This window comes from Schistocerca nitens, chromosome 1 (genome assembly GCF_023898315.1).
Source record: "Schistocerca nitens isolate TAMUIC-IGC-003100 chromosome 1, iqSchNite1.1, whole genome shotgun sequence".
NCBI lineage: Eukaryota > Metazoa > Arthropoda > Insecta > Orthoptera > Acrididae > Schistocerca > Schistocerca nitens.
The window spans coordinates 502,446,803-502,460,057 of record NC_064614.1 but is presented as its reverse complement, the minus strand read 5'-3'; positions in this window follow the sequence as shown (position 1 = coordinate 502,460,057).

Genomic DNA, 13,255 nt, shown 5'->3' with positions numbered 1-13,255 from the left:
TACATTTTGTGTGTATAGAGGACAGCTTATAACATTATTTATTTAGGATACATTTAAATTTTTATGTTTTTACCTTTAAAATTTTCCCATATTGTTACTATATTTTCTGTTGGTGTAAGGTAAAGTATATTATACTGGAGGTTGAAGTTCTTTGAGTTATGTATGTAAAATACCATGCAATTTTTTTATTACGTTAAATAATTTTCTGATGCCTTTTTGTATTTAAAATAATTGTGCGTATAAATTGTTCATGTTGAGGTAAATTTGACAATTTAAGAAGTGGTCACGCTTAGGAACAATGTAAGAAATAGGTGTTATGTAAAAGCCAGTGTGCTTTTGTTTGAAACGAAAGTGGCTCTAGGGAGTGGAAAAGGTGGCAAGGGCGAACTGGCGCTCTACCTAGAGGAAGCGCGGGAAGTAAGTCACACAGCCTGTAGGCAACAGTGATTGAGGCAACACCTTCGTGGAGCAGGAGAAGCTTTGTCTGCTAATTTGCACAAAAATGCCTCGGATGAAGACTGCAAACGGCTTACGGCATAGCTGCGAGTTGTTAGGCTACTATATGTAAAATTGAACGGCTTCAAGAATGGAAATAGAGCCCATAGAGCAAGATACTCGCAGGCCGTACTGTGGATAGTGTAGCCATCATAATTGTTCGCCACACCCAAATCTACAGCCACTAGGTAAGATTTTTTTGTATTTTTACTTTTATACACTGTGAACCATTAATTTAAACTGTGTTTTAATAACCATTCTTGAACTTTAAAGAAACTGGTTCACCCTGTTATTTCATCCTAATCATACACCTATATAGGATTCCTTCCTAGTGTTTGATTAATCCAAATATTCTATTTTACAGACTTGTGAAGTGCCAAGTTAATATAAAGAGGCACAATTTAAATTGTTTTTGTGTTTTGTCAACTATTGCAAAGTGTTATAGTAAAAGTTTTCTCACGTTAAGTTCAATCAGAGTGTAGCCAAGTTACTAGAATCTGTTAAATGACTATACAGAGTTAGTTCAAAGACTAATATCTTTTGAAAGTAAATTCCAGTAAGAAAGCGGTTTTCTTCAAGTGAAATGTTCAGTATAAAAAGTGAGTGCTTTAGGATCTAAATATTTTAGTATTTAAGTTTCTTGATTATAGAAAGTGCTTTTATAAATGTCCTCCCTGACCACATTGTTTTTAGCTTTCTTAAAGTTATCTACTGAGTGTTTTCTCTTAGAAACGTAGTGTATAAGGATGTAGTCCAACATTGTTTAAGTGGAGTAATATTTATTTGAAGAACCAAATCAAACAATGGCACGAAAGTAAGCGAAATTGATTCATGCTTTTTCCGTACTTCAGTGTTTCATTGCCTGGATAGGCTGGCGACCAGTAGTACATGTTTTAAACCATTAAATGAACTTGGGACTGAGTTGTCCTAGCTTCAATATAATACTATTCATACTACGTTTCTTTCTAACCTCTGGGTAAGATCTTAGGAAAAGTCTGATTTACTTATCCAGTAGATACAACACACGGTCAAACCCTGTAAAAAGGGTAACTCTATTGATTATATTTTCTTATATATGCTTTATTTGGAAATTAAACTAAATTTTAGTAAGAGGGTTAAACGTGCCAACATAGAGACAGAGTTTTCTGTTTATTTAGGTAAAAGCATACTACATTACGATAGTAATGGTAGGGTTATATGTGACGACCGTGACAGGACTATTTGTTCTGTTGGTGTATAGTGTACGTGGCAACATAGAGGCAGGGTTTTCTGTTGTTTAGGCAAAAGCATACTAAATTACAATAATAGTGGTAGGGTTATAAGCTGTGGTGAAAACTGCGAATTATACGGGCCACGGATGTCCTAGATGATCGTTAACTGTAAAGGTAAGTGAAGGCGAGCCAGTGTTCTACAGTGGTATACGTCATCTTCCAAATAAGTCAGTGGACAACAATACTGCTCTAATACATTATTTCAGCGTACCCTATTGTGTGTGGAAATCCGAAGTAGCTAGATACAATCTGGGCACATGGAAGAAGAGAGATCGACGAAAGTGAATTTACTTTCCTCTACAGTATGTAAACTAGACTACTGTTGATTTACTACGACTAGCCTGAAGTCAGCGTGAGCTGTTAGGAACGTCAAGGTCAGACATTGGTTAATTATCTCTAGAACAACACAAGACGACGGTGGTTGCATTATTGGTTGGTAAGTATTTTTGTGGTATTCGATAGCTCCATTTACTTGTTTGCAAGGTGTTATTCACTATCTTGGTAAATAATCAGCTCTCGGAGTTTTACTTCCTCCAAACGAGACAAATATGTTTTCTTTGATCGATAGTACTTTCCATGCAATGTTGTTGTTGTGGTCTTCAGTCCTGAGACTGGTTTGATGCAGCTCTCCATGCTACTCTATCCTGTGCAAGCTTCTTCATCTCCCAGTACCTACTGCAACCTACATCCTTCTGAATCTGCTTAGTGTATTGATCTCTTGGTCTCCCTCTACGATTTTTACCCTCCACGCTGCCCTCCAATGCTAAATTTGTGATCCCTTGATGCCTCAAAACATGTCCTACCAACCGATCCCTTCTTCTAGTCAAGTTGTGCCACAAACTTCTCTTCTCCCCAATCCTATTCAATACCTCCTCATTAGTTACGTGATCTACCCACCTTATCTTCAGCATTCTTCTGTAGCACCACATTTCGAAAGCTTCTATTCTCTTCTTGTCCAAACTAGTTATCGTCCATGTCTCACTTCCATACATGGCTACACTCCATACAAATACTTTCAGAAACGACTTCCTGACACCTAAATCTATACTCGATGTTAACAAATTTCTCTTCTTGAGAAACGCTTTCCTTGCCATTGCCAGTCTACATTTTATATCCTCTCTACTTCGACCATCATCGGTTATTTTACTCCCTAAATAGCAAAACTCCTTTACTACTTTAAGTGTCTCATTTCCTAATCTAATTCCCTCAGCATCACCCGACTTAATTTGACTACATTCCATTATCCTCGTTTTGCTTTTGTTGATGTTCATCTTATATCCTCCTTTCAAGACACTGTCCATTCCGTTCAACTGCTCTTCCAAGTCCTTTGCTGTCTCTGACAGAATTACAATGTCATCTGCGAACCTCAAAGTTTTTACTTCTTCTCCATGAATTTTAATACCTACTCCGAATTTTTCTTTTGTTTCCTTTACTGCTTGCTCAATATACAGATTGAATAACATCGGGGAGAGGCTACAACCCTGTCTCACTCCTTTCCCAACCACTGCTTCCCTTTCATGACCCTCGACTCTTATAACTGCCATCTGGTTTCTGTACAAATTGTAAATAGCCTTTCGCTCCCTGTATTTTACCCCTGCCACCTTCAGAATTTGAAAAAGAGTATTCCAGTCAACGTTGTCAAAAGCTTTCTCTAAGTCTACAAATGCTAGAAACGTAGGTTTGCCTTTTCTTAATCTTTCTTCCAAGATAAGTCGTAAGGTCAGTATTGCCTCACGTGTTCCAACATTCCTACGGAATCCAAACTGATCTTCCCCGAGGTCAGCTTCTACCAGTTTTTCCATTCGTCTGTAAAGAATTCGCGTTAGTATTTTGCAGCTGTGACTTATTAAACTGATAGTTCGGTAATTTTCACATCTGTCAACACCTGCTTTCTTTGGGATTGGAATTATTATTATAATTCCATGCAATATGGCTACAAAATGCGAAGACCATTAGTAAAAATGTTTCATAGCCCCTACATTTCCCAGATCTTAAACAATCTTAACGTCCTTGAACGATACCGTGACTCATTCACAGACCTCTGGGTACCTCACTGATATGTGATTACCGCCCCTTGATTTTACTCAACAGTAACACAAAGATCTTTACCCGCCTGTTGGCTGGGCGGCTTAAATGAACGAATCGGTACGTGGTTTCCCCTGATCAAACGTCTTTGGCGGGCGCCAATAACATACGCACTGCCCTCTGTCGCTATCGTAGACATAATGGCTGTTGCTCACGCTCGTCGTATGCCTTCACTTCGAGAAAACGGAGTGGTGCCTCTTCCATAAGACACAAGAATACAGCCTAAAAGAATGCAAAGAAGAAGGAGCAGTACGAACCTTAAAGATCCTCCTGTGGAATATAGAAGGTCTAAAAAGTGCAACCAACACAGCTCCAACAGACTTTCTGCAGGGATATGACATAGCAGTCTTAACAGAAACATTCTTAACTGAAGACTGGCAACACCCAGAATTTTACTGTACTCATCTCCATGCAAAACAAGGCGACAGAGGAAGACCCAGTGGAGGAATAACTGTGCGCATAAAACCGGAATTAACGCCGATAACTGCAACTATCAAACAAGAACATACACTCCTGACAGAAACGAAACACATTACAATAATATCAGCATACTTCCAACCGAACAAGACAAGCATTGATATAATAGATGAAATAGGCCAGCTGATCACTCAGAGTAAACATAATAAACCACTAATTATTGCTGGAGACTTAAATTGCAGAATGGATGTACAAAATTACAAAGCAAAAGTAACAGTGAAAAAGTTGCAGGAAGAAGGCTTTATCCTGTTAAACAATACCAACATATCTACATATATTTCCCACAACGGCAAAAGTACAATAGACATTGCGTTCATTAGGGGACCAATCAGGGGTAATATATCACCTCTCTGGACTGCAGACCACACACCACTTCGGAAACATATCCCTCTGGAAATAAATATCCAAGGAGCATTGCGAAAAACGCAAGAAAAGGAGGAAGCAGCACTCTCGAGAACAATAGACGTCGGGAAAGTGGAAGCAGAATCTGATCATATAAAACAAATCAAAATGTTAATAGACAATTTGCGACTATAGGAAGCAACAGAAGCGATAGGAGAACTCCTAAGACAAGCTGCCAACCCCAGATACAAAAGAAGAGCAAAAAAATGGTTCAACACAGAGTATTACAGTCCAATAAAAAATGTACTAGGAAGCCTACATCAACTAAAACAGTGCGCAGAGAACCCTATACTCCTCAGGAATTACGCCGAAAAACGAAGCATCTATAACAAAACTCTAAAGGAAAAGAAGAGGTCATTCTGGGCAAAAGAAGGAAAGAAACTAGTGGAGGAAGCCTCAAGAGACCCATATTTTGTGCTACGCCCCAGAAAACGAGCAGAAATACATTACATAGACATGAAAATATGGGAGACGCACTTCGACAACATACTGGAAGGAAGGAAGGACTAAGAGGGAGACTGGAGGGGAGAGAGGATGCAATGCTGCAAACAACTGTGGACTGGATCCCATTGACCACGGAAGAGATCAAAGATGCACCAAGAGTAAAAAATCTGCAGGCCCTGACAGACTTTATAGCGAATATCTGAAAGACACTGCCCAAATACTAACGCCAATGTTGACAAAACTCTACAATAAGTGTATAGAAACAGCCTCCATTCCGGAACAGTGGAGACAGTCAATAGTAAAAGTGCTATATAAAGGGAAAGGAGACCTCAAGGACCCTAGCAAATACAGAGGCATAGCCCTAGAAAACTTACCTTTCAAAGTGTTCACAAAAATATTAACAGAGGGAATAAAGCAAATCTTCCCAAATGGGATTCAGAAAGGGAAGATCAACTCTGACAGCAATAGAACTCCTGCTAAAGAGCATATGGGAAGCCCTTGAAGACAGAGAAAAGTTTTATGTAGTATTCATAGATTTTACAAAAGCCTTTAACTTTATAAACAGAAAATTAATGACCAAAAAACAACATCTGAACACGAATTATAAGCGCAATACTCCAATGGAACGAAGTAAGAATATCAGACAATCTCTCCCTATCGGATCCGATAATCCAATCAAACGGAGTACTAAAGGGAGACCCACTGAGTCCCCTGTTATTTATCCTTTGCAGCGGAAGAAATTGTAAGACTACCCCAAAGGATGGGTGTAGTCTCATATGCATATGCAGACGATATTGTAATAGGTGCAAAGGATATTGCAAAGTTACAAGAAGCGATAAACGATATGGAAGATTGGTGTGTCGAACACGGCTTCGAAATAAATGTGGCGAAAACAGAAATGATGGTACTCAGAAATGGAGGAAGAACACCTGCATCAGCTGAGATCTTCATACGAGAGAGAAAACTGAAGATTGTACCGGACTACAAATACCTAGGGGTCACGATACAAAAAACTGCAAAATGTTTCACAAAACATGTAACAGAGAAAGCAATGCAAGCAATAATGGCAATACATGAAATACAATACATCGGATCCCTTAGCCTAGAGACAGCAATGGCACTATTCAGGGCCAAAGTCTTCCCAATACTGACGTACGGCATAGAAATTATTGGACCACATAAAGACTACTTAAAACATTGAAGGAAAAAAGGGAAGGCATACCTCCAGAATTTTACAGCACAGGTGCCATGATTGACCGAACATGGACAAAGGAAAACTTCGAAATGAGACACGTGGTCACCAGATTGGCAGTCCATGGTTTCCACCCCTTTATTTGCAACAACACGTCATGTCATGAACCAAACGAAATGTGTGAGTGTAAACTGTGTCACCAAATTTGCAAACGTTACCATATAGCGCTCTGTACCAAAAGGACACGAACAATAAGTGACTATGCAAATCACAATTTGTGAAATTTCTAATTTATCTTATTATTATCACTGTACATTGAATTTGTATGGCTATTTGGGCTTCTGCCTTGACTTTTGGCAGATTTTGACTTCAGCTAGGCGTTCTATCAAGTCGATCACGACTACCTCGAAGGAGTGCTCCGCAGTATGGACTACCATGATATTACCGTCGACGTCATAATTCATCTCCTTTGTGGAGCCACTACTCGTGTACTCTACAATGGCCGTCTAACTCATCCTATCTCGATCCGTCGATCAGTGCGTCAAACCTGTCCGTTTTCTGCACTGTTGCGTGCTTTCGCCACGGAACTGTTGCACTGCAGCCTCCGTCAACGCCTCTCTGGGATGGCCATCGATGATCATGTATTCAGCTTCACTGATTATGCAGACGATCTCGTCATCGTTCTACGTAGCGGTGTTGAGATCAGGGAGTCACCGGCATGTGTTATCACCTACGGCGAAGCTTCTGGTAGCTACATTAGCATCCGCAAATCTAGCGCCATGGCTATAGGTGCAGGGCTTCTTGCGGACAGAGCTGCTGCTTTGCTTGTAGCTGATACTATCCGATGTTTAGGACTCGATTTCCCAAATGATCTGCTGCGCACGATTGCCCTCAACTGCCGGCGCCTGCTTTCCGAACTACGAGCTCTTAGATCATCGTTTACAAGCACTCAATCTTCTGCAACGGACGTAATATGTAAATGTATATTTGGCATCACGTATTCCCCCCCTCCCCTCTTCCGTGGTACAGACACTTCCTGTTCCGCCATCAGCCGGGCGCGGTGGGCGAACGGTTCTAGGCGCTTCAGTCCGGAACCGCGCGACTGCTACAGTCGCAGGTTCGAATCCTGCCTCGGACATGGATGTGTGTGATGTCCTTAGATTGGTTCTCCGATGTTAAGTCCGATAGTGCTCAGAGCCATTTGAATTTTTGTTCCGCCATCCAAGGCCCGCCGCATAGTAGCGGCATTGGATTCATTTGTCTGCCACAGCTTCCTGTTCAAGATAAGGTACGTCACCCTCACCTTCCCGTGGTGCAGGGGCGGTTTAAGTCTGTATATGCGCCTCACAGAGCGGTAGCTCTCTTCATTGGCTCTCACATGGTGTTGTGGCGCCGTTGTCCTACGTCATGGCTTCACAACATACGTGCTCGCGGAGCAAGCTGTGAGCAGCAAGGCGCGAGCACGGAGCAGCGCGAGCACGCTACCCCCACTACCGGACCAGAGCGGAGAGTGGAGAAAGTCACGTGGGGCAAACAACAGCTGCCGCCAGTCAATGTAAATCCGCGGCCACCTGCAGGGATATCACTCACGAATGATTACTGCGACAAATGAAACAAATAAAGGAAAATGTACACACGCCACATAATTTTATTAGCTTAGTGTATGCCTCTACGTTCGCATTAATTTGTGAACTGTTACACAATAAAAGGTGTCACTGAAGTGTGGGATTCTCGGTTATCTTGTACTTTTTGCCCTTTACAATTGCGTCTCTGTTCGGAGTAATTGTTCTTGTGCATTTTAGGCGCAGCGTGCAGTTTAAATTTCGATCAGACAATGCGTTTCTCAGGCGCGTCTTGTTACATTTCATTGCAGAGAACAGTTTTTCACAAACATACGTGGAACCGAACATTGATATTATTGTAGCCGCCAGTTTGAGCAAACGAGGAAATCTATCCTGAGGGAAGTGTCTGTAGAATTCCAAAATGTTTTTCTTGCTCTGAAATTTGTCTCTGTATCCTCTGTCACACTGCAGGTCAATAATTTCTTGCTGCAGCTCAGGACGAATCTATTCGCTGAATATGGAGAGAACAGATCAAAATCACTGTCTAGTGCTGTCAGATCTTGAAAGCGCTGATACAACTAAACTATGTGAGTAATGTTCACAGTCTTTGTGGACATCTTGCATGGATGATAATTTAGGAAAATGAGCTAGGTTTCCTGTTTCCAGCTGACTCACCCAAAGTGTCAATTTCATTTTAAAAGCTCGTATTCGATCTATGAAATGAGTAATTACTTGTAGTAAAATGTTCAAAGCATTCAGATGGCTAGTTAAATCTGCTAAGAACGCGAGATCACATTCAAACGTGCGCGCGCATTTCCCCTCCCTCCCCTCTCTCCCTACTCCGCGACCTTGCACCTGCTCGCGAGCATGTGCCTGAGCAGACGCGAGTACTCGCGCTCAAAACCGGCCAGTTGTTAAGCTCTGTCCTACGTGCCTTACCAGCCTATCGTTGGAGGCCCTTGCACCACATTCTCTCTCAGCACCTATCCGGCTTTTGGAAGTCTCGCCGCCCCACTTTTACTTCCGCCACTTTTTCTTCGAACTGAGCTACGTCCGTATCATGATACTACCAGCGCAATTGAGATCCTCGAAGGCAATGTATGGTTTCCTTCAGCGGACAGGTCACCGATTGTGGCTGAGGAGAAGCATCCCCACGTCGACTGGTGAGCTGTTTGACGCTCCTTATCTTGACACTGACGTCCTGTCGGTATGTTACCTTACTGTCAGATGGTTCAAATGGCTCTGAGCACTATGGGACTTAACATCGGAAGTCATCAGTCCTCTAGAACTTAGAACTACTTAAACCTAACTAACCTAAGTACATCACACACATCCATGCCCGAGGCAGGATTCTAACCTGCGACCGTAGCGGTCGCGCGGTTCCAGACTGAAGCGCCTAGAACCGCTCGGCCACACAAGCCGGCACCTTACTGTCAATGGGAAGCAAGTATGTCGGTCACACCTTCACAGGATTCACCTCGCAGTTAGCCCATTGTGTGTCGCCTTTGATGGTTGGTTGGTTGGTTGGTTTGGGGAAGGAGACCAGATAGCGTGGTCATCGGTCTCATCGGATTAGGGAAGGATGGGGAAGGAAGTCGGCCGTGCCCTTTCAGAGGAACCATCCCGGCATTTGCCTGGAGTGATTTTAGGGAAATCACGGAAAACCTAAATCAGGATGGCCGGACGCGGGATTGAACCGTCGTCCTCCCGAATGCGAGTCCAGTGTCTAACCACTGCGCCACCTCGCTCGGTCGCCTATGATGTTTTGGGCACAGACGAGCACCGTCCGGTGTGCAGATCAGCAAGAGGTGTCTGGTTCATGATGCGACAGATGTTGTCCCTAATTGCCTGTAGGATTCCTCATGAGATACCTCCTCCTTCCGGACGGAGGATACTTCCCGCAAGCGAAGACGAACTCTGCGAAGAGGATTTGTGAACACGCAGCTAACTACTTGTTTGCTGATGGCGAGAAAAGTTTCCTTGATTTTTGGCAGTTCCTTAATGAACGCCGTTAAGTAGTTGTCCGCAATCCAAGATACAGAGAATTTGTCTCCAATTTCCTTCGCAGTGTCTTCCTTAACCCACCCCAGAGCTGAGACGTTCCTGTCACGAAGAGTTGATCCCCGCCTCTTCCATACTTGGAACCGATATATTCTCTGGTCATCGGAATGTTCTTATCGGAAAAACTAGACGTCGATAGACTCAATGAGTCTTACGTCTTGCGGCGCCCTCCTCCTCGCGGCGAGGCTCTCCCGCTGTTCTCGGTGGAATTAATGTTTTGAAAAAAAGAAAAATAAACAAACAATATTCATTTTGCCTCTACTCCACGGTCCCTACGCTTTCCTTGGTTCCTGGAGGGTGGGAACGGGACATGGTCGCCTGACATGGGGTGCGACCCCTGCCCACTTTGTCTCCACCCCGGTGTTGGGCTACCAACCGGGCGATTCATGTTCAAACCTCCCTCGTTCCCATTTTTTCTACTGTTCGCTTTATTCATATTTGTCTCTGTGTGGTGGTTTAACCTCCATTTGAAACAGCGAGATGTAAGGTACGCACCTAAAATGACAGTTGACTCTGTACAACTAGTCTATTAGCAGCCGAAAGGAAGTGACTTTCGAACGAGAATCGCAAGCGGTTGATGACAGTGCGACAAGTCAACAGAATCCTCCACCGGAAAACACGTTTGGCGTGTCATACACGGCATTCCTGGCAATACGTGTGTCATATGATAGGAATGTCTTATCGACGCACCTAATTTTGTACGACTAGTAAGTGACCTTGCCCGATGTAGGTGTTCGTATGAATATGAATGTGATCACTCCTAGGGAAATGATGAAAACATAATAGTTTGTCACATAAGCTGCAACAAATGGACGCAACAATTTGACAATCACACAGTTTCTCTGTGCTCGATCAAAAGATATGATTTTAATGTTTTTGAAGATGCGTTCCGTTTTAGAACTCTTCACTCCTGAATTACTATGTTGTCAGATAGTTCCCAACCGTTTTTTCCCTTGTTTTTATTTTGAAAAACGTCTAAGTGGTATCTCGCCTGCTCTCGCTAGTCATCAACATCTACTTGCGACGGTAACGAATTCTTACCATATGACTCATATTCTATAACCAATGACAACTGCCAAGACTACAGAAAGAGAACAAACATTTCAATGATCGGACGGACAGTTCATAATGTTGCGAAAAAAAGAATGGCACTAGAGAGTCAGTTCACAATGTCGTGAAAGAAAAGATTGGCACGAGGGAGTTTCCAACACGGCTCGGCCGCTTTGTAGACCACCACCAGGACGACGGCTTTGCTGTTTCAGTCTGCTCTCTGTTGCAGTTCTTACTCTTGTATCGTTCCCTGTTTAGAGTTATCTTCTGTTTTCACAGTTCAGTACACCTTCTTCCTGTTTTCATGCTTGATCTGTGTTCAGTTTTTAACGGGCTAACCATGGGCCATCTTACCACTAAATATGAGGGGGTTGCGATGGAGAGTTTCCCTTGTTAGTAGATATTGGTTTCTGGACGCCATTATAGGAACTTGTCTTCTAGTTTTCAATAATACTACCTCCTGTAGGAATATTTTATACTTTTCAACTCTCTGTGTAAGTGAAGATTACGCACAAGTTTTGTCATTCAGCAATAGCATTTGAATGCTAGTTGTTTGTGAGGAGATCATCCCCCGCAAGAAGAAGAAACGTCTACGAGTACATGTCGGAATTCGACATGGGCAGGATCATGTTCTATCAAAACTGATATTAACGTTGACAATGCCGGCCGAAGTGGCCGTGCGGCTAAAGGCGCTGCAGTCTGGAACCGCAGGACCGCTACGGTCGCAGGTTCGAATCCTGCCTCGGGCATGGATGTTTGTGATGTCCTTAGGTTAGTTAGGTTTAACTAGTTCTAAGTTCTAGGGGACTAATGACCTCAGCAGTTGACTCCCATAGTGCTCAGAGCCATTTGAACCATTTTTTTAACGTTGACAATATTGCGGGATCCCGCATTAATCATGTAAATACTGAATCGACGTGTTCAGAAGGACCATACTCAAAACTCTACAGGTTGTCTTGGACTCCACGAATCTAGCGCCCGACAGGAAAGAAATATTGTCCACTTGGTCATGCTGTGTAATACCGATACGTCACGTTCCTTGAGTCAGGGAATCAGCTTGTTCGCAGCAAGACAAACATCCATACGGACAGCACGACGGCGTCTGTAGCACCATGGACTGTCAGCACTGCAACCTCTGTGGCGGTTCTCCTTGGTGCAGCAGCAAAGATAGCCGCTTCGTCACTAATGAGCCCAACGACAGTACTGGACATAGCATCACGCCTTTTCTAGCATCCCGCGTCTCTTACAGGATCACTTTGTTGTCCATCTGTCTATCTTTCTGTCTGCCTGCCTGACTGTAAAACCCTTTTTCTTAGGGACGAGTGGAGGTATCAAGCTGAAATTTATGTCACACACTGAGGCCTACGGTACGTTACCGATGCAAAACGTTGAAGCTTCTAAGTCAACGCAGTCAGACGATACGGCCGTTTATGTCACACATTTTCATACTCGCAACTCACTCATCTAAACCTATAGGGTACTTCCTATTGCCTTAGAATCATAAGATTTGGCAAGAAGCAATGTTTCAAGTTTTATTTGGAACAAACACTCACAGAGAGAGTATTCTGCAAACGTTTGATCAAATACAACTTGAAACGCTATATCTAGAAGTGCGACAATCGCTCCTGGATATCTGATATGGACAAATTCCGAAACGCGTCATGTGAACAGTAAAGTCATTCATTGCTTGATGTTTGACTACATCCAGAATGCAGAACTACTAATTATTATAATAATTGTCGCTTGCCTCCTGCATCACTTTATGTCCATTTATGTTATTGAAATCAAAACATTCTCAAGGATCTTGGAATCTCTTAGACCGAATCGTGGCAGTATCAATGTCAATAACAGGCAAAAATGGTCGAGAGTCTCGATTCCCAGAATGGTTGAATTGTCTGCAGACGTGATTAGGTTTGTGCGAAACCCTCAGTGCGCGAGTCCTAATCACACCTGGCCAATCTTTTCAGACGAGTCCCCGTTCTGCCTAAACACCACGTTGGACATATCCGTGTGCGGACGCTCCGAGGAGAACCAACGTTGTCACACCGTTTTCATACAAGCGCAGCGCCTAGATGATGGCACGGGATGCCACTGGGTACACAACTCGATCACCTCTGTTTCGCATAGCCGCCAGTTTGGACAGAAGCCGTTATATTCCTGATGCGCTAAGGCCGGTGACTGCGCCCTAACCCCATGGTCTGCGTAACATTATCTGT